The 21080-nt window shown below is 43.8% G+C and overlaps 1 protein-coding gene and 1 long non-coding RNA gene across 3 annotated transcripts in view; one reads left to right on the top strand and one right to left on the bottom strand.

The window, feature by feature from the left end:
- LOC122772668 overlaps window positions 1–21080 on the bottom strand; it is a 217753-nt gene that overhangs the window by 146523 nt on the left and 50150 nt on the right. The window contains exon 2 of one of the 2 annotated variants that reach the window (XR_006360792.1): window positions 12978–13094. The exons of the other annotated variant lie outside the window; for it this stretch is intronic. This is a non-coding gene — a long non-coding RNA (uncharacterized LOC122772668). The remainder of the gene's footprint in view (window positions 1–12977; window positions 13095–21080) is intronic. 2 annotated transcript variants of the gene reach the window in all.
- The window catches only part of mafa (v-maf avian musculoaponeurotic fibrosarcoma oncogene homolog a (paralog a)), a 72192-nt gene that overhangs the window by 24672 nt on the left and 26440 nt on the right, over window positions 1–21080 (top strand). The gene's annotated exons all lie outside the window — the stretch shown is intronic.

Genomic DNA, 21080 nt, shown 5'->3' with positions numbered 1-21080 from the left:
GATAACCTGGTACGAGACACCCCCAGCATCAACCCACCCCCCGAAACATCCCACCTCTTTTTTTCATTCCTCCATGTCTTTCACAATAAACCTCAAAGAAACGAGAGACACCTCCAGTAATTAACGGCGTTATTGCAGAGACTGCAGAAAAAAGCAGACCCTGCAGTGTTAAGCTTTCTCAAACATAAAATACTTTTTTTTTTTTTTTTCTTCCACTAAAACAGGCCAACTCCTTCTAGGGGAGCGTCTCCCATGCTTGACCTAATCTACATGCATACTTACCTTCCTTATATTTAGAGGCAATGGTACCAAGCAGCGTGAAGGACTCTGGATGGCATAGGAATCTATTTCACATACAGATGCACAGGACTAGTGTACAGGAATAGGATATAGAGCAGGGAAATAGTGTGTTTTCAATTTCACTGACCCCCTTATGTATTTTGCCATGGTTATCCACCGTCTGATTCTACTTGTCTGATTGTTTCTTCACTGTCTTGAGACCACTGCTGCCTCCTTTAAAGAAATACAGTTTTCTTTTAACTTTTGATCAGATGACTTAATATTCATCGTCTGCCGCTTCATCCTCCACACGAGGGTCGCGGGGGACGCCAGAGCCGACGACTTTAACAAAGACACAAAAACTCTGCACCTCTTTCCTTCTTTCAAACACACAAGACCACAAAAAGCAGCTACTTTAGGTTGTCCACACAAGGTCACAGTTGGGCGAACCATCTTGGAAATTATGTACGAACACGAGTCAAAATAATGTGAGGATTTCCTGCGCCTCCGCTCTGCCAACATTCCAGCGAAAAAGGGAACATGAAAATGCAAGGTTCAAAATGCTGACGTGATCGCTACTAAATGTGCGGGGTTAAAGACGCGTCTTCATAAATGTGAAAAAGGAGAAAATGTACAGTTAAAAAAAAGAAGTCACTGCATTGTTAAAGGAGCGCTCAGATTTCAGCTTCTGTTCTCTCTCTGGGCCAAAGTGATTCACTTTTAAATCTTCAAGAGTCGTTAAAGGAGCTGTGAATCATTCTGTTTTAGTGTAGAACTTTGCTATAATTTGGAATAATTATGGGGTTGGACATCTGGATGTAAGAGGGGGAGCAATTTACAGATTTGTCTGCAAGTGAATGCTGCGCAAATGAGTCACTCTGGCAGTAGAAAAAAAAAAAATCTACTGGGGCTTGGACCCGCTGAAATACATAAAACAGCACCAACAGCATGCTGCTATTTTCTTTAGCAGTACATGAATTTAAATGACACCCGCTTGAGAACATACTGCTTATTCTTTGAGGATAGTAGAGCCCAAGGAGAGAGGCAGGGTGTATCCTGGACAGGTCACCAATTTATCAACGGTTCTGACATGAACTGTAGGAAATGTTCAGAAAGGTGTCACCGACATTCTCCAGAGTTTGTACTTGACATATGACAGATTGTCTGAGTGAGATACAACTCCTGGAGAATGTCCATGGACATCCGGACATGGGGAGATGCTTTGCTTGAGCATGCAGGAGGCAGAACACATGTCCACTCACTCCCTGTTTATTATTCCAAGGTTTTTCTTTCTATGTTCTCACAATGGCTCTTCTTTGTCTTTGAGTTTAATGTTTTACAACAATGGGCAGTCATATTCATATTGGTGCCTTTTTTTTCCTTCCATGTCATTTACACATTATGGATATTTGACTCAGAAAAACGTCAACAACAATTTCTGTCCATAAATGTGTAATAAATGAGCAATAACAAAATCTTGGCCACGACACGTTAACCATATGCTCACAAATACTCTCCAGTTTGGGTGCTCATCTGTTCAGTCCAGCATATATCATACACGCCGTCATATAAATAATAATAACAACAATAACAAACAAACATACATGGTTGAAAACATAACCTCCTTGGTAACAAAGTGTTTCTGAAACGCTACCTAAACACGGCCCCTCGAGCAAGCACATTCATTTTACTCTGCCTGAGGTTTGCAAAGGGACCATTTCTTTTTGATGGTAAGTGTATTTGTGTGCATGAGTGTGTGTTTATGCAGCTAAATGTGCACATCTGTGTGTTAGGTGGTTAATGCACTTGACTTGAGCCCGACCACAAATCAAAGTGATGGCTGGTGAGTACCACATAAGAGAACAGAAATAAAGCAGATAAGTGTTGAGATCAAAGAGACTTTCCCCCCCATTGAAGGCTCCTCTCGAAGGCCAGGGGAGGCTGTAAAGTGCTTCTTAGTGTATGGTTCATTCAGTCGAGGCAACACCACAACCGCTAACGAGGTGATAACACAAACAGAAGACGGGCTATTCGGAAAAAGAAACACAAAGATCAGTCGTGTCAGTTCTCTCTGCTTTCTTGGTGCGTGACTTTGTGTCATCTGTACAGCGTTTCATTTGTCAAAGCAGGAATATGATTTGTGGATATATTATATGTTGAGGTAGAAGCGGTCCACACAGCAGACAATGGGACTCTGAGGACAGATGAGGAATGGCGTTAATGAGAGGTTTACTGTCACTGGGCTGGCTGCGAGCCAGAATCTAATGCAGACTGCGGAGGGTTAGTGTTTGACAAGACTGAATGCTGTTCGTCTGACAGCCAGCTTACTGTGTCTGAGACCTGATCATATCCAGGCCCACTTCTGCTTCGATTCTGGGTCTTTGGGTCCAGTCCTCTCCGTGCTACAGCTGTCTAGGGTTGCTGATGACAAACCGAGGTTTTTTATGTGCAATCAGCGCGGCTTTACGGTAAAAATACAGAAGGAAAATTGCAAAATCTGTGCACTGATTTGTGTTTTTTGTGTCTGAGGAGGTAGAGCGGGCTTTCCACTAAGCAGAAGGTCAGTGGTTTGATTCCTGACTCTTCCCGTCCATTTACTGCAGTGTACTTGGGCAAGACAGAACTTAAATTGTTCCTGACTGCTGTGCTGTGCTGTGCTGTTGCAGCATGTGAATGATATGTGATTTAAAGAAAAAAACATATCATAGAGACGGAATGCATGAATGTCTGGATGGAAAATGTGCACTTTAAAGATTTGACTGGTCATCAAGAGTAGATGAAGGTATATAAATACAGAGCATTTACAATTTGCATGCAGGTGTTCAGACCCGTTTGTGCACCCCCTCGGCACAAAGGAATGCACTTTAAAAGAACATAAATGAACATTTCTTCAAATGTTTACTTCTTTTTTTTCCTTGAGAAAATATCCAGACGAAGTGCACATCTGCTGAAAGACAAAGCCCATATGACTGTAAAGGAGCTGCATGAAGGATTTTAAGTGATGCACAAACATGAGTCGAGCACCTGCAAACTCATCAGAAAAGTCAACATTTGACATATGTCAAAAAAACAAACACAACTGGATAAGCCAGTATAGTGAGGGACAAAAGTACGATAACAGATAAAGTTAGCGAGCTTGCTGGCCATAATGATTTGGTGGAAAGAACATGTTGCCATTGGTTTGGCACGGAGGTGGAAATAGTTAGACTCAGAAAACACTCCACACATAAAGGGGAAAATGTATGACGTTAATTAGCGGCAGATTCTGGTTGCAAATGAAAAGTGACGTCTACAACCGGTCCTAAGTGATCCAAAGTGAATCTCCACAAAAAAATCCACCATGAACGACACGAGAAACACAAACGTTAGAAAGATTTGTCACAGTCCCCTGACGTGAGCGTTATTGGACATCTGCGGGGAGATATCCCAAAAATATCTCAGCACTCAAAGTGAAGAATGAAAATTTCAGAAAGATTATAATCTAAATGTTTACAAGCTGTGATGCTGGGGCGAGTACTAAGCAGCGAGTTAGCAACTGTTGTGCATGCCATAATTATTATTTTTCCTTTTTTTTTGTAAAACTGCAGGGCTGCACAAACATTCCCATACAACCAAAAAATAAAATCACCAATTGGTGCATTTCAGCTTTTTCTCCATTTATTTGCCAGCTAAGCCAAACTGACCAAGCCCTACGCACTTTTGAAGCACAATAAGTGCTCCAACCATGGCTATAGTGACCCAGTGCTGACCACCGTACACCTGAGAGTGCAGGCAATCAAAGCAGTTATGGCAGATGTTTGTGTGAGTTTTACAGAGGAACCTTAGGGGTCAACATTTTTGATTGCACTTGTGGAAATAAAAAAAAAAAACCCACTTGATTATCCAACTATCATGTGTTTCCATCCAGGATTTTTCAAAATTGACGTACAGTTGGATAGAAATGCAGCGACAATTCCAGGAGCGCTGTGTCTTCTACAGACTAACATGTGCAGCCACAGATTCACCACATCATCTGTGTGTTGTCTGCTGTAAAAAACTGTTTGTCAGTTCACCGTCTGAAGGCATTCCACCTATGGAAGACATAGGGCTACCCGAGCCCTGCGTCTGATATGAGCGCACTCTTAGTGCGGAGTATTTAGACCCACACTTTCCCTATCTGTCTCAATATGTCATTGCCTAATTCATCTCAGGTAGTCACAGTCCATCCAGGAGCGGTGTTTCAGCGGCGTCTCCTCGCGACAGCATGGCAGCATCAAAGACAGCTTTATAACAGCGCTTCCTCCCTACTGACAGCCAAATTGTTCTGAGGGAGAAATAGTGACTTTCCCCAGTCCATTGTCCCTGTGGTACGAATTCAACCACAGCGCGGTGAATACAACGGCACCGTTTTTGCAGTTGAAATGAGGCTTGTATTCATCTTCCGCTCCTTTTGTGTTTTTGTCAAAGTAATAAAGATGTTTAGGGTTTTCCGCAAGGATTGATTCGATAAGTTATGTCTCTACTGGCGGATACGTGCGGAGTGTGTGTGTGTGTCTGTGAAGGACTCCATGTTGAGAGCAGAGCATCGAGAAAAGGTTATTACACAAATGGACTCGGCAAGACAAAGACTTTGATATTATCATAATTAAAAGTGCGCAGCACCATATGGCGAGGGAGAGAAGCTGCACGCAAACAATCAAATTGAAAGCCTATCAGTGAACGGAAATGCACAAAATGCTAATTTTTCAGCGAGAAGAACTGACAAAGTCTAAACACGCAGTACACTTCCTCATAACCTTCTCCTCTGCTCGTCCTGTGTGAGCGTGTGCCTGCCTGGTCAGTGCCCTGGGCCCGCTAGGGGTCTACAGCATGCTCCAGGAATAGTGCGATCACGTGGCCACTCTGTGGGATCTGTTCCCCTGGCAGGAAGCTGTTATATGGTTACAGTTATTTTTGTTGTCTGTCTGGGGATAGTTTTTACTGCGCTCCAGAGGATCAATAATTGTCATAAAAGACTGCGTCACCCGTGCCCTCTCTGAGCAGGACGATGAGGAGGTGCGTCTAGGTTAGGGAGGCGTGTGTACGGTTGTGTTTGATCGGGAATATTTAGATCTTTATGTGTACATGCATATAATGTCAAAGGGACACTTTGTGGCCTGCATGTGTCTTGACAGGTTTTTTCCTGGTGAGAAAATATAGTGAAATGTTTTTATGTGGCAGCAGGCAGCGTGGCCTGCGAGGTGTTTTAAACGTTCAATATCATGATGCTAATTATAGGCATCTGCTGTTTTACGTGGACTTTACCTCATGGAGCTGCTGCACCTGGACTGTCTGCACTCCTGTTAGTCCCTTTCCATCTGGAAGGCCACACCACATCTCTGTCCAGAGCATGTCTGGCGAGTATCTGTGTTTCTCCTATAGCTTGTCTACTGTATACAGTATATGTGTCACCATAGCCCTGAAGCTGCAGTCAGCCCTGGGGACTCAGAGAGGACGTCCTATAACAGCGCAGGCAACGGAAGCTGGCTCCCAGCTAATTGGTTCCTGTGTTAACGGCACACACAGACAGTGTCAGAGTCAGCACTTTCTCTCCTCCTTCCCTCGTTCCCTCTCCTTTTTCCCTCCCTCCATCCCTCCCTGCCAACCACAGATGCCGCAGGTTTGACATCCCTTAAGGACACATGCCTGAGCTAATATGTACATTGCTGGATGTTTGTGTGCTGATAGATGAATCGCGTCAGATGCCGCCTCTACCAATTGACAAACAATTGTATATGTGTACTATTTGAAAGTCTTTTCTTCAAATGAACTGCATATTCTCCTCTTGTATTACCTCCAGTGTCTGTGCCGCGCTCTGCAGTCCTGGCTGTCATAGGCTCCTTCCGTTCTTTGCATCCGTTTCTTTTGGCAGAGCAGATCAAGGTCACTAAACATGTTTACATTGCTCCTCCGCCCCCAAAACAAACCAACCCATCTTGGCACTGATTGCCACAATGACGGAGCAGGTAGACTCCAGCCCAGGTAATAGCAGCTTATTAGTGTTTGTCCTTTAAAATGTTTCATCCACTATGAGTGTGCTCGCAGCTTTTTACACTGTGAGGTGAGACGACTGTGAAGTGCATCCCACTGACTTGAGAATATGGGAAGTTTTCCTAAATGACGACCTGCCGTCAAACTGCTGTTTCAAAGCCTCCAGTTCAAAAGCCACCTTGGGGTTGAATCTTACAGAAAGCGCAAAGAATAACAAGGTGACTGGCTGTCAATCACACCAAAGCCAAGCCCTGTTTTATCATCTATTTGACCCCAAATGGGACCATCATTTCCAAAATGGACACCATGTTTTACTGAAGAAGACCTGGAACTAGTGGCTGAGACCAGGGCTGGGCAATGAATCGATTTAATGAATTTGTTCGGATGAATGGTTAAAGGATGATTTGTTTTAATGGAAATCGATCTCTCTTTAACAGCCACCTCCACTCCCCTTGGGCTTCCGTAGTTCACATTGGTGCAGCACTGCAGCTCAATCTCCTGGTGGCCCCTGATGGCCATTCAAGAACATACATAGGTTTTAGGAACTATTTATAAGGCACTTGTCATACGCAAAGGTAATTTCAAGGTGCTTCACTTTCCAGGCCCTTACTAACAGTCTGTGGGCTGACCACAGACTCAAACTTTGGAAGTATCGTGCTAACTTACACTCATAAAGAATTATCCTCTACATTCTGCTGCTCGTGCCAGATGGTAAATGTTGTATATCTGCATATGTTATTGTCGCAATTAAGGCTGATGGGTGTGAAAAAAACATATTGACAGTTTCCATGCATGATTTTGAGTAAGTTTCAGGCACGGTTTTAACCATTATCAGTGGCCATTCTTACGGTTGTTGGCGATCTGTTTGTGTCACATGCTGGACTACAAAACATATTTGATTCGAGTTAGTGAAAACTACAGTTTAACAGTTTTCTACATTTCCATTTCCTACTCTGGAATTATCTTCCTCCTTCTATTAGATCAGTGAAAGACTATACTGCTATTGGTCGGCTTTTCAAGAACTCTGATAATCTGTATCGATTTAAATTCCGTTGGTGGATACATTGTGCGTGCCTTGTGTGTCTGTTGTGTATTTGTATTTGTATTTGCTGTGACTGTTTTGAATGCTACATACTGTATGTTGTGACTTATTACTAAAGCTGCTACGGCTTGTTTTAGTATAGCCCGCGTGCTGTTTGGAGAACATTGTAGGAAACAGAAAACAAGTGAAATGTGAAATTTAGGATTTCTTCTATTATTGAGTTCCTACAAAACACATTTGATCACAGTCAAGACGCCTTGTGTGATAAAAACCCCGTCACTCTCCTTACACAAAATCATTGTGATCTTCCTCCAGCCTGTCGACTCCACAGCTGACCTCCTCTGTGAGGGTGGTAGCACGGACTTGGCCTCCTCTCTGCCCCACAGCATTAAACATTGATGGAGCTGTAAGAGAAGGCTGGAGCCTGTCTCCGGCCGTGGTCTGACCCTTGTGTATAGCATGTCTCTTCTCTGGCTGTAGCCTGTCTCCTTTCAAATTCCTTCAGCAATTTAAATCTGTTTCTCTGCTGCAGTGGTTATTTGCATGGGGCTGAATGAAGATGTCTGCAGCAAGTGCTGCTCAGTTTTATGGAGACACATCAGATCTTGAGAAACGAGAGTGATAAGTGTCTTCTGCCTGTGGCCAGTTGCACGGCAGTGAGACACGACTTCCTGGAAATGTCTGTGTGTGTGTGCGTGTGTGTATTTCATTTTTGTATTTGCATTACTGTCTATGTGTGGTGCATTTATGTTGTGCATTATGACTTTTACCACAGAGCACAGCTATATGAAAGGAAGTGGTAGGAGACACAAGACAGCAAATACTTTTTCTTCCTTTATCTAATGTGTGTGTGTATGTGTGTGTGTATGTGTGTGTGTGTGCTTGCAAGTACTCCAGTGCTCTTGCATAACATCAGAGCATGACATTGATAACCTGCTACTTTCATAATCTTAAAACATGTTGGCTTAATGATAACACACCATCACACTGCTACAATGATTGCTTTGAAATGGATTGAAAAGAAGTGCACACAGTGACTTCCCAAAGTATCAATAAGGATAAATTACATTGGCTGAAATGTTGCCAAAAGGTCCCCAGGGCTGGAAGAACAGTCAACAGTGACAAGTCCAAACACTTTCAGATCCACGAGGGTTTCACCTGCCCTGACCCTACCTCACCCATCCTTACCCTGCAGAGCCTGACCAGAGAAAGATCTGCCCCACTACCAACCAGATCAGAAAGTTTATACAGTGCAATGTGAGCAGGCTATGGGTTTTAGACTGTGAGAGAATGAAACACTGTAAGGTAGCACGTGTAAGAATCAATGCCTAGTATTTGTGTGTGTGTGTGTGCGTGCAAAGTCTAGAAGAAAGCCTGTTCTGTGCATGTGTGTTTGTGGATGTGTGTGGCCACAGGGCTTGACAGCTTTACAGACCACGTCTTGTGCTGGGTTCTGAGAAAGTATACTGATTGAATCTCTAGCGCCATTTACCTACGAACGAGCCCACATGCAAACCTCCATGCGACACAACCAAACACTGTAAGCATAGTCTGTGCTCTGAATTACACTAAGTCGAGACGTGATACATCCTGTAGGCCCCGCATGTGTAACGCAAGAGCAGCACACTTTAGAAAATAACACAATGATACACTGCAAACACAGAGGAGATGAAAAGGTTACGATTGCAATAAAATGTTTCCCTCTGTTGATGCAATATATTAATTTCTCTACCTGGACGAGTCTGATATAATAAACCCTCTGAACTGGTAAGAATTGGGCTTAAGGACCCTCATTAATTTGAGCGGCACAGACCAGTTGTCTGCTTCAAGAAGAGAGAGGGAATCACATGAGAATAATCCTAAGTAAAATAATCACAGCTCTGAGCAACAGCAAACGGGGATGAATAAATAAGGCTGACTAAATAAATGATCAGTGATTGTTTGGCTCTAAGTGCTGTTGCCGTAGCTCAGCATCCTGATTTAGTCGAAGCCTTCAGCCATCCCTCAGCCGCGCTCTGGTCTTAGCGGAAGAGAAACTGCTAAAAAGCCCCATTCTTCTTCATACCTTCAATATTCAATGAGAGCACTAATTGCAGCATGCTGAAAGAAAGAAAGAAAGAAAGAAAGAGAGAAAGAAAGAAAGAAAGAAAAAAAAAAGTGGGTGTTGGGGCAAAGCGGGGGAGGTGGGAGGGCTCTACTGGCTAATGGTCCGTAGGGGGGAAATAAAGGAGAGGAAAAAAGAGGGGATTTTAGAAGTTAGACATATCCTCAGGAGGTTCCTTTCACTGTGTTTTTTACCTGCTCGTTCCATAGCTGTAATGCTAATGCTCATTAGCCAGTCTGTGTGATATCCACCGATTCGCGGCTACTGTTCGCGACCATCACCGCAAGCACTCTGGTGAATCAAGTGCATCCAGTGGTTACGCACGCACGCACGCACACACAAGCACACGCGCCGCTCTGCTGTTAGCCGGAATCCAAGTCCAACATCCAACAGCCTTCTTTTTTCCCCCTTTTCCTCCTTTTTTGTTTTACTTCAAAAGTTGAAAAGATATCTTGGAATATATTCACTCAAGGTGCATCCATTTGTGAAAAAAAGAATTGGGGAATGCATATGTATTAAAAAGTGCATGTGCGCGCGTGTGTGTGTGTGTGTGTGTAAAATGCGAGCTCAGCACTTAAGCCTTCTCTCATCCTTCTACTTCAGTTCTCCCTTTAATCTTTGGCTGAGTTATAATACAATAAGTCCTACAATCATCGGATCTCCTTCTCTGGAATTACCTGGGATAAATGAACAGGTTGAGGTAGAGGAAAAGGAAGAGGATAAAACATAAAGTCAACTTACATTTACCAGTGTAAAATAAACCATGGCAAAAAATCAAATTATATTTAATGAATTTTACAACCGAGCTTTCTACTGGTCACCGCAAGGGACAGCGTGTACTGTACAGGACGTCTGTCTCGGAGACCAGGCCGCAGTGTGTCCCTCTCCACCTCTCCCCTACAGTCAGCCCTTTCACTGTCCCCTGGTGTACGGCAACTGAAATACTGCTGATTGGAAGTTTTCTCATAAATCATGCCATCCACCAAACAAAGCAATAAAGATGTTTGTTTGCATTATTGAAGGAAAAGTATTGCCTTAGGTCAGCTTTAAGCAGCAGTGTGTGCATGCATGCACGCCTTTCTTAAAAATACATGTTCACTTGGGTCGTGCGCTTGCCAAGTACTTTGCTTGCGAAAAAAAAAAAAGTAATTTGCTTAAAAAACCCATATTTTGTCCGGTTTACTCCCTCCCTCCCCCACACCCGCCCCAACTCAAAGTCAGTAATAGTATTTGTCATTGCTCAGCCTATAAGGAATCCGCTGAATGTGGGTGTTTTATTGTGAAAGAGGCAGTGAAGGTGGGAGGAAGTGTGTGTGTATACTGGAAATATGCAGCACATTTGGGCTACATGTCTGTGCTTGTGTGTGTACGACAGTTTTGTGCCCTTTTATATTTCAATTTTGTCTTTGGGGATCATTTACAACTCAACAATTTCATAACAGCGAGATCAGTGCTATTTATATTGATCACAGCTGCTGCCGAGCACAGGCCCAGAAACACACACTTTCCCTGAATTGAACTCTTTCTAGCTCTCTATCTCTTTTCATCTGCTTCCCTTTCTGCAGCTTGAAATCTCCGGCGTCGTAAACTGTTTTCAAAACGTACTTTCTAGTCCGTCTGGTCCTTATACCTATAGGTAAGAAAGAGGTAATATTTATGCATAATTCCATAATAACCATGTAAATCAAATGCTCTGAGAGAGATTGGAGAAATCTGGACTATGAGGAGAAACATTGCAGTTGAGAGAGATGATTGGTTGTTCTACTGAGCGGCTCATGCATTATGCAGACTTGAAGAGGGAGTTGAACAATAAACACAGTCAAATTATGTCAATATGGGTGGAGCAGTTCAGAGATTTAGGAGTCGACCACGAATCGTGAAACACACGTGAAGTGTCATCTTCGAGCGGTGGGTGAGACTCGGGACCAAAATAAACAGAAACAGCACCCCACGTCTTCCTCTGTGTTGTCTAAATATAGTGTTTAGATCTCGTGTAGCCCAGTGACGGTAACACACTGTGCACAAGGGGTCATTAATTTTATGTCAGGACAGAGGAAGGCAACAGCAACTCTGCACTAGTAAAGTGAGATAGCTGTAACAGGTTGAAGTGAATTTTACAGCATGAAAGATCTTCTCATTCAGCAGTTTTACAGCATACACGCATACATCTTGTCCCACCTGTCGATCCACTGCTATTACACGTTAAACATTCCCTCAACTGGGTCTGATAGTATTGCTTGGCAGAGCCCGTTCTCAGATGAAGAACGCAGAATACAAATACTGTTTCATTATGTTCACAACCTGGAAAGAGGGCATATGCAGCACCTGTGTAAGATCCTTTTTGCATGATTACCAATTAGAGATTAACCTAACCCTGGTAGGATCTTCCGCTCAGTTGGTCAGTAAACAGCATTCCAGCTTAAGCTTGAGCCTGCTACACTCATTAAAACTAAACCTAAGTATTTGGTCTGCGGTCATGAGGCTTGCGTGCGATTCATCGCTGCATGTGTGCTTGTGTGAGTGAGTGTGATGAAAGTCATATCGCTCTGCCCCCAGTCACTGTAACTTAACCGGGTCCAGGGGAGTCTGTTCTGGGCTCTTGACTCTCTCTCTTGTGGCCTTCAGGCATTCAGCACTTCATCTGAGAAGGAACCTTGAGTGCTTTGCCTGACCGACACACTCCCCCCTCAAACACAAGATACAGCTTCCAAAGAAGAGCAGAATTTTGACCCTGCTTCGCCGACCAAAGACAAAAAAGCTTAAAAAACAAACAGTCAAGCTTCAGGTCACACAAAGGCTTAAAGCGTAAAGGAAAAGGGGAGTCATTGCAAGTAGAAGGTGCGGTGGAGCATTGATACATGAGAAAGTGAAGACATTTGAGAAAGACTTCACCCGTTTTTGTTGTCTGCCTACTCTTAAAACCTTTTTTTTTTTTTATCATCCTGTTTACTCTGCCTCCTCATTCTTTCCACTTCTAACTATCTCTCTGTCACAGAAATGACTGATAGTAAATGGCTTGGCAGGGTTGCTGCAGAGCGAGGGGCTGAGAAACTACCTGCTTTTGTAATCTTAACACCCAGCAGCGCGCAGGTGACAACCATCAGACATTCAGCTCCTCACTTGACATAAGCAGATTCAATTGATGTGGAGGGAGCTGGGAGTGACATGGTTGGTTGAGTGAGAGTGTTGCATCCTGGGCCTGGCAGGTTTACGAGCCCATGGGGATCATAAAGACACAGGCATCCAGGCTGTCAGCGGCTCCCTGGGTTAGGGTTAAAAAAGCACTGGGGGGGGGACAGGGACAGGATGCCTGTTTGGTCAGAGTTCATTCTTATCTGAGCAGTGTCTTCCCCATCACAGCAGAACAAGTGAAAGTGGGTGACTTCTATTAGCCACAAGGGCTTGCATTTATAAAAAGCGACGGCTGCTCTGTGCGTGAACTTGCGGACGAAATTTCATTCACACGGCCGAACGAAGACGACTGCAAACAAGTGGTCATGAGATGTGGAAGAGATGATTTCCTGCTGCTTTTTTTCCACATACCTGCGACATGTCACCCACAGATGGATGGGCCAGTGTTTGTTCGCGCAGTAATGTCTTTGGATGACAGGAGGAAGCTCTGGGAGAGCTGTATCAGTGTTTAGACAGATACTACTGGGCCTGAAAGACACACACGAGCCACAGGCCATCAGTGACACTGCACATTAGGTGAGGCAAAGTCCACACACACACACAAAGTCTTCACAACCAGAATATTCAATGCTGAGTTTAAACATACCATAATGAACTACACATGTACCAGTCAGACTGGACAATAATTCATTAAATATAAATTTCACAGGAGTCCAAGTCTGTGCACTGCACAAACATACTTAGAGATGCAACACAACACCGTTTTTAATTGTTTCTCCGTTGGTTTGCTTCTCATAAGGAAGTTGAAACCACAATGAATTGGTTTCTTCAACATTCGGTCAGGAGCAAAAATCAATCACGCATAATGAATATTGACTCATTTGAATTTTGGAAAAAAAAATTGTCCCTAATCCCCAGGATTAATGCCAACATTAAATTCCAGATTGTTTTTCGGATCCACACCACATTTTACTTCCATAATAATGATATAAAAAGAGTCATGGGTGATTTCTTTTGGCCTAATCCCTGCTAACTAAGAAACAGCCAAACAACCCTGAAAGCAAGACCCTCAGTGGCTCAGTTCATGACTGACAAATCATTTCAGAATTACAAAAAAGCTTACTCCAAATGAGTCATTTACTCATGAATTATTTTGTGTAACTCATTACATTACACCGTAATGAGCCCGGACAGATTGCCAACAATTTGAACACCGCCTTTTTTTTTTTGCTTGACCTTGTTTGCCCAGCTTTCATCGTGATTAGAGGTGGCCCACTTGGCAGGAAGTTTTAAAGCGTTTTTCCAGGGTGAGTTTTTCTTTGTTGTCCCAACCTCCTCGACGTGAGGAATAAATGCAACCAGGTTGACAAGGAGACAGAAGACAAGGCGAGGGACACTGACAGGTTGGGACACAATGAGAACACACACAGGCCTACATGTGCATCTGTTACAATGGAGACTTCAGCAGCTGGAGCTCAAAAGCTGTGAGATACTTTCACAGGTCTCCAACTTTTTTGGACAAATTGCCCATAAATCAATTATTAGCAAAATTATTCATACTAAAAACAACAGCATATAAAATGACTTTCTCATTACAGCTACTATTGTCTATCCTCTCTATTTTGCCCCGTGATAGGCCACTCTCCAAGTTTGAGAACCCCTGACCTGGACGGCACATGCGGTCCTATGTTTTTATATGAATAAATGCAGATTTGAGGGACGATATAGAGGTAAATACACAAAATGTGGTGACGTGCACCCCTTTGTCACGGTTCAATGCATCTGCTTGAGTGACACGGTGGATCAGATGTGATTCAGTGACATCCGCCATGGTTGTTTTTCTAAGCATGCGAGCGAGCGTTCGCTTCAGTTCAGTGTGAATCACCAGTTGTTCAGTCATCATCACACTCTGCCTCCCTCACAAACGCATTATGGTGGTTGTGGCCACTTAGGCATTGTTTTCTAGAAATGTGCAAATGTACAGGGAGATGATTGCACTTTCTATCAGTTTATCTACAGATTGCGGCCAGTTCTTTTTCTTAAAGAAAAAATACCGTCAGTGTAGTGGAACAAATCAAATTTCAGAGTAAACTATGGCATTTGGGGGCTGATCTAACTGCTATCAAATGTCAAAAAAAGGGTTAAAATGTGATCTGGAAAGGTCACAGTTTAGGAGACGGCGTCATCTTCAGCATCACTCATACTAAAAGTGCTCATTGACCACATGGAGCAGTGATGAGTTGTTCGCACCATTCCTCTCAATGTTACGCTTATTAACAGAAACCTCAGACTACCCTCCGCCCTCCTCTTCCACATCTAGGCGTCCTCGAGGCGAGGGGAAGGTTCCAAAGAGAACTTGTGGTAAAGGTGGTCACAGTGAGGTTCACAAACGTTTGTGGAGGCTGGATTGCGTATGTGCACTCTTGCACACCTGCAGACGCATGCTTACATCCGTCGGGGCCCAAGAACATAGAGATGGAGAGAGAGACAGCGAGATAGAGAGATACAGCGAGATAGAAAGGAGGTAATGAAGTTTCTGCTGCCACAGATAATGCATCATTTCTCAGCACCTCAAAAGTCACCAAACTGGGGAAACACAGCAACTGCTGCTGCTGCTGCTGCTGCTGCTGCTGCTGCTGCTGCGCAAACAAAAACAACTAACAAACGCCAAACATCTAAAATGCCCGCTGACATGTTCCACTGAGCGAGCTTACATAATGAATGTTGGTTTTCAGCAAACCGTCCTGACAATGAATTAACTGGATTTATTGCGGTGGTACATAGTGACCCAGGCTCTCTGCTGTTAGAGACGGAACGCTAATGTAGGTACGCTGCCTTTGTAATCGTGTGTTGCGGGGAAGGTGTTTTATTCATACTTATGCTCTTTGACGTCTCTAAAAATGTGTTATTTGTGAAATGTGTGTACGGAATTGCCTTGGAGGTGCTGCTTCCGGGCGCCCATAAACAAACGTTGATGCGTGAGAATTGGGATGGAGCGTAGTATTTGTGGGGCTGTACATCGCACACTTTGGCATCATCTACAGTACATTTGCGGCGCGCACGAGGAAAACATCCCCGCTGCCTTCTGCACAAATGAAAATAAACCATCTAATTCATCCAAAAAGTGCTTTTAAGTCAGCCTTGGTAGAAATACAGAATGTGTGCAGGTGTGTGTGAGATTAAGGGGGATGCAGAAGTGTCTGTAAATAAAGGCAGAAGAAAAAAAAATCAATATGGGGAAGACTGTTGCAATAAAACAGACGCCACAACCAAAATAAAATCTGACTATGGGATTTACTTTGTTTAATCCTCAAATTACAGCAAGTGGTCACTGTAGACTATCCTCTGCTACAGCCGGACCAGTCACATGTGCAGAAAAGGGGAAAGGGATTCTGTGATCGCCTTGGAGAAGTGCATTTATTTCCAACCTTTATTTAAAGGGCTATGACAATTACTTACCCTTGAACGTCTAATTTCTTGTCTTACAGTTGTGTTTGTTTTCCTCTGTAACGTGATTGTCCGATATGAGATGCACCTTCCCAGCATTGTGGGAAGAATGGTATCTATTTCTGATCCTTCCTGCCATGGCTTCGAACAGGCGTCTATATCTTACCATAACGCCGTCGTACAGCTCTCTCAACCCATATCTTTGTCAGCCTCACAGAGTGAGAGGCTGCTTCCTGTTTGGTTTGTCCAACCAGTACCAGCTCTCTCTCTCTGACTCGCTGCTCTCACGTTCCTATGTCAACTTTAACCCGGCTTAACTGAAACCACCGCTATCAGCCTGGTTTGCCCCAGTCACAGGATGTCATGCTCTGAAGACGTGGCCTCAGAAATGATTACAAAAGAAGATTAAAAAAAAGAAAGAAAAAGAAACAGCAAAAACTGAAAATACACCAAGGATGATTTGTAAATATATTAAATGGAGGAGGTCTGTATAGGAAACAAAATTGTCCAGGGAGAATAGCCTGCAGAAAGGAAGAGGGAAATTAAAGAAGATCTCAAAGTAAAAATAAAAGCAGAGCAATAAAGACAAGTGATATGAGAAGACAAATTGATGATGGGTTCTCGAGGCTATATATAATTCATGCTGCACATATGGGTTTGTATGTATTGTGCTGAAGCTCTATTCCCATTTAGATTAAACAAACATCTTAAGGTTTCGATTGCTTCTGGCATCTATCTGCGGTATTACCATCATCTTTCATTCACGCTTTCAGAGTTGTTTTCTATTTGACAGTCTCCCCTCCGTGCTGCTCCATTTCTGGTGTACTCTAAACCACTACACTCCCACACTGAGCGCTGCAGCTCGGCAGTGAAGGGTGAGACGACAAGTTAAAAATTTAAAAAGACAGGCTCTCTCTTTGGCTTAGTTACAAGAGCAGACACGTGCAGCTAGTAGGCGCTAAGTCTCCCGCTGTGTCTGGGGGACAGAAGGCATAAGCTCCAGCAAAGCTCCGTCTCCCCTGAGTTACGCGCGATGCCGTCTGTGCCGCTGTTATAGATCCAAAGTCAAACTCTCTGACAAAATATGTGTTTGATGAAAAAATAAATAACGTGTAAAAAAAAAAAAGAAAAGAAGGAAAGCGTGGTGATGAAAAGTATGAAAAGTTGAAGGGAATGAACGATAGACAGCAGCGTGTCTAAGAAAGTGACCAATGCACCGTCTAATAGAAACACACACTGGCCCATTATGGACGGGTGTTTGAGAATAAATCATCTCACAGAACCCTTTTTCAAAGCATTACCCTGTCAAACCCAATCTAACCTACCTCAGTGTGCTCTGCTCTCCTCTCTCCTCCCTCCCTCATCGCGAGCAAAGCCATTCGCCGCCTCAGGCAAGGGCTGGGAACATAAGAGCAAAGTCACTGTGGAGCCGTAGTCTCCAGCCACCACCACCATCACCACAGTGTCTCCTCTCAGATTGCATGGTTTGCTTCACAGGAACAGGCCCACATTGTGAACTGAACACTTCATCAGGATGTCAATGGTCAACCGTCAATATTTTCAGGCCTCCAAAATGGCAGCATTTCCTCTTTAATATCGGAGAACACTCCGCATGCGTGATCTGTAAATGAATCTGTCTGCCAGTGTGTCGGGGATCTGTAGAATGGGAATGCCGGAGTCTCTGACCACTGCTGCTGCAGGGAACATGGAGGAGAACTGCCTTTTCCTCATGTCTCCTCTGTGTCTGTCACATAGTGTGGTTTTCACCACAAGACACTTCCCCATATCCTTCTGGGAACCATAAAGTCAACCTCTATGACAGCGCGATGAGACAACAAACAGACTAACGCAGAGGAGACTCCAACAGCGAGGAAGGAGTTTGAGGGAAACATCTACACCGATTCTTTACGCTCCATCAAGAAGAACTACCTCTCTGGTGTGTGCAGAGATCAATAACCAGGGTTTTGTTTTTTTAATCAGATGTTTGGCATTCACTTTTTTTTTTTATTGAATTTATCAAATACACAGTAGAATTAAGATCAAAGTGGCACCGCATGGCTCCTGATACATGAGCAGCGTTTCGCACAAACTTGCACTTCCGTTCTCACTTAAAGACAAGCCTCATTGATTGGTTGGATATGGGGCAATAAGCCTCGTGTGTTTTTTCCACGGCTCCCTCCAGTGCTGAAGCAGGCCGATGCTCCGTGCTGTGATGTGTGGACACATCAGCCGGACTGACTGACAGCCCTGGATAAGGGATAGTGTGTCTGCCCACAGTGCCAGCACAGCTAGAAGTGATAAACCCCGGCAACATGATCCAGAGACAAGAGACGCCTCTGCCTCTGACAGAGTTCAAACTTAATGCACTTCTATTCTTCTTAGCCAAGACCAGATTTGCTTGGCTCATCGCTGCTGGCCCTAACATGGCCCGTCCAGGTGGAGGTCACCAGAGGGCAATCCAGCCGTCTCTGTCCAGGTCTGATTGTCCTCTTTTAACCACATATGAGGACAGATTGGCACATTTTTAATCTGTCTGCTTCCCTTTGCTATAAATCTGAGCCTTTAACCATCCATTATTCCCAAAGATTATTCTATTCAGTATTCCTATTGCACCACCAGAACCTGAGCATTCTCTCTGGTCTGGAATATTTATGGAAAGTTTATTTTATCTGTTTTTATTATTATTATTTTCTTCTTTTTTTATTGCTACTCCTGTACAAATAGACCCACATAGAGTCTCTGGTCCCTGCCCTTGCAGTAATGGCAATGTAAACATGGGAAAGTAATTTGAATTCCAACAAAGTGGAGATTAGCTGGTGACAGTTTGAGGCATGGGCGATTATTTCTAAAATAATCCTGTTTTGATATGCATCTGCGTCCCAGCAGGAATTTTCAATTTGTTTTCCCATTGCCGCATGTAAACAAGCTCTAGTGTCTCCTTATCATGGCGTCACACGGACAAGGAAAGAGCGTGTGACCCCCCCCCTCCCCCCCGCACCTCCACTTTCCCTTCCTCCTCCATCTCACCACACAACCTGTCTCCTCCATCCTGCATCTGGTTAGTCGCTGTGCAGCCGCGCTTGTCTGGGTTTCAACAAGTCTCTTTATCGAGAGCAGGTTGGGGGGGTTTTATGTGTGTGTACCTGCAAATCATTTGCAAACATGAAGTCCTCAAAACGCACCTCCTGAATATGTTCTGCTTGAGAGGCTCTGCCCATTCCCTGTATGAATAGGCAAATATGCAGCATGGCAAAATGGCCCCCTGTCTGCCAAAGGATCCTTGCTACCCCCAGGCCTGGGGCATGTGATAAATGTTTACACTTTTGATTGTCAACAAGGAGTTGTGGAAAGAATTGACAATTTATTTGAATCACTGTGCATAGAAAAAAAAAAATCCCACTTTAATTTAAAGTTACAAAGTTGTTGACGTTAACTAGTCGGGCACAATTCATTTAGTTCACATGGTGCCTGTAGAGATAGACAGAACGTCCTGAACAGCACGATATTAGCTGTTTACTTACCCTTCTTTCATGTGGATAGAAAGTCGGGGGGGGGGCGATTTATCTCTCACCGATTGATTGCTTCTGCCTGAAGCTAATCAGCATGTAGCTCATTGTGCCTTCATGTTTATGGGGATTATAGGGGGATAAACATGGTAATCCCCGATGTTGTGCAGGACTCACAATTATCACACTCTCCCTCACCAAAAATAAGGTCACCATAGATTTAACCTATTAATGAAATATAAGGCGGCCAACATCCCAACAACCCACTGCCGTTAAATACACCTACGCTGAAACACAGAAGAACCTGGTGCGGCGGTTCGCAGGTGACTCATCGCCACTGTGGGAGGTTGTGACTGGAGCTGAGCAGCTAGGTTAGGCTGTGGTCAGTGCCGTGTCTGACTGAGGGCAGGCTTCTCTACATATAGAGATAACAGGCGGAGGTGAATGTCTAGTCTAGCTGACAGTCTGGATCAATTAGGGATGGATCACTTACATGCAGCAATCATTACAACCCCACCACAGCGCTCAGGTGGAGCCATGGAGTGACTCTCAGCTGTACAGAGCGAGGACGGTCCAGACTGAAGTGTCCCTTTGTCCAGAAAGCCTTGATATTAGTATGTGACGAGATGCACAAAACATGTCCAGTGTGCAAGAACCTTAAGAGTTACAAATAAGAGCGTCGTCAAAAGTATCCCGCAATCTCTAATTGACACAGACTGCATGATTGATAAACCTCCTTCTTTCATGCCATTAAGGGTGTGCGAGAAGAGTGGATGCAGAGTGGCCTGGCTCTCACTGCTAGCCACCTCCATATCCTCCCTCATCAATCTACTCTAATACATTCACTGCATAGAGCTGCTTTCTCAAGGAAGAGCAAGCAGGCCTTAAATTACAATACAGAGGAGTGGAATCATTACTACCTTTAATGTTCCCAATCTAATTGAGGCATTAATTTAAGTAGAGTCTCTGGCGAGGATTATTCATAACTGCTTTTTAATTTAGAAGGGTGATCAGCGGAAATATTCCCCAGATCAGAGGCACGGTCCCTCCTCCGGTTTCCCCCTTTCACTACTTTTCAAAGACCCTTGACATTCAGGGTGAAGCAGAAGGATAAACACAGCAGAGGGGCGCAATCCCTGTCACTTGAACATAATATATGATGCTAAATACAGTGTTTTGTTTTGTTTTTTTCTTGCACATGTGCTGCACACAGAGCAGAACTTTATACGATGATGAAAACAGACAAGTCATATTTTCTTTCAATCCAAGGCCCTAAATCAAACAGTAGCCTGTCCCGGTCTCTGCAAACAACACTTTAAGCCTCGTAAGACACAATATGATTTAAATACACTGCAGTTGGTAAAACATAAACAGCTGACTGTAACACAGGTATATTCTTTGCCAGTCCACTAGGGTCCAATATGAACCTCCTGACATGTAATTCAGTATTCATTCAGGTCTGTGCCGGTAAGCATGAACCTCTATGTGAAGTGTGTGTCTGCACTAAGTGAACATGTCAGCTGTGAATGTACCAGGTAGTACAATATATCTTGATAGAAAA

Source organism: Solea senegalensis, linkage group LG7, assembly GCF_019176455.1.
Source record: "Solea senegalensis isolate Sse05_10M linkage group LG7, IFAPA_SoseM_1, whole genome shotgun sequence".
Taxonomy (NCBI): domain Eukaryota; kingdom Metazoa; phylum Chordata; class Actinopteri; order Pleuronectiformes; family Soleidae; genus Solea; species Solea senegalensis.
The sequence above is the reverse complement of the archived record's forward strand: the minus strand, read 5'-3'. Positions and strand labels throughout refer to the sequence as shown.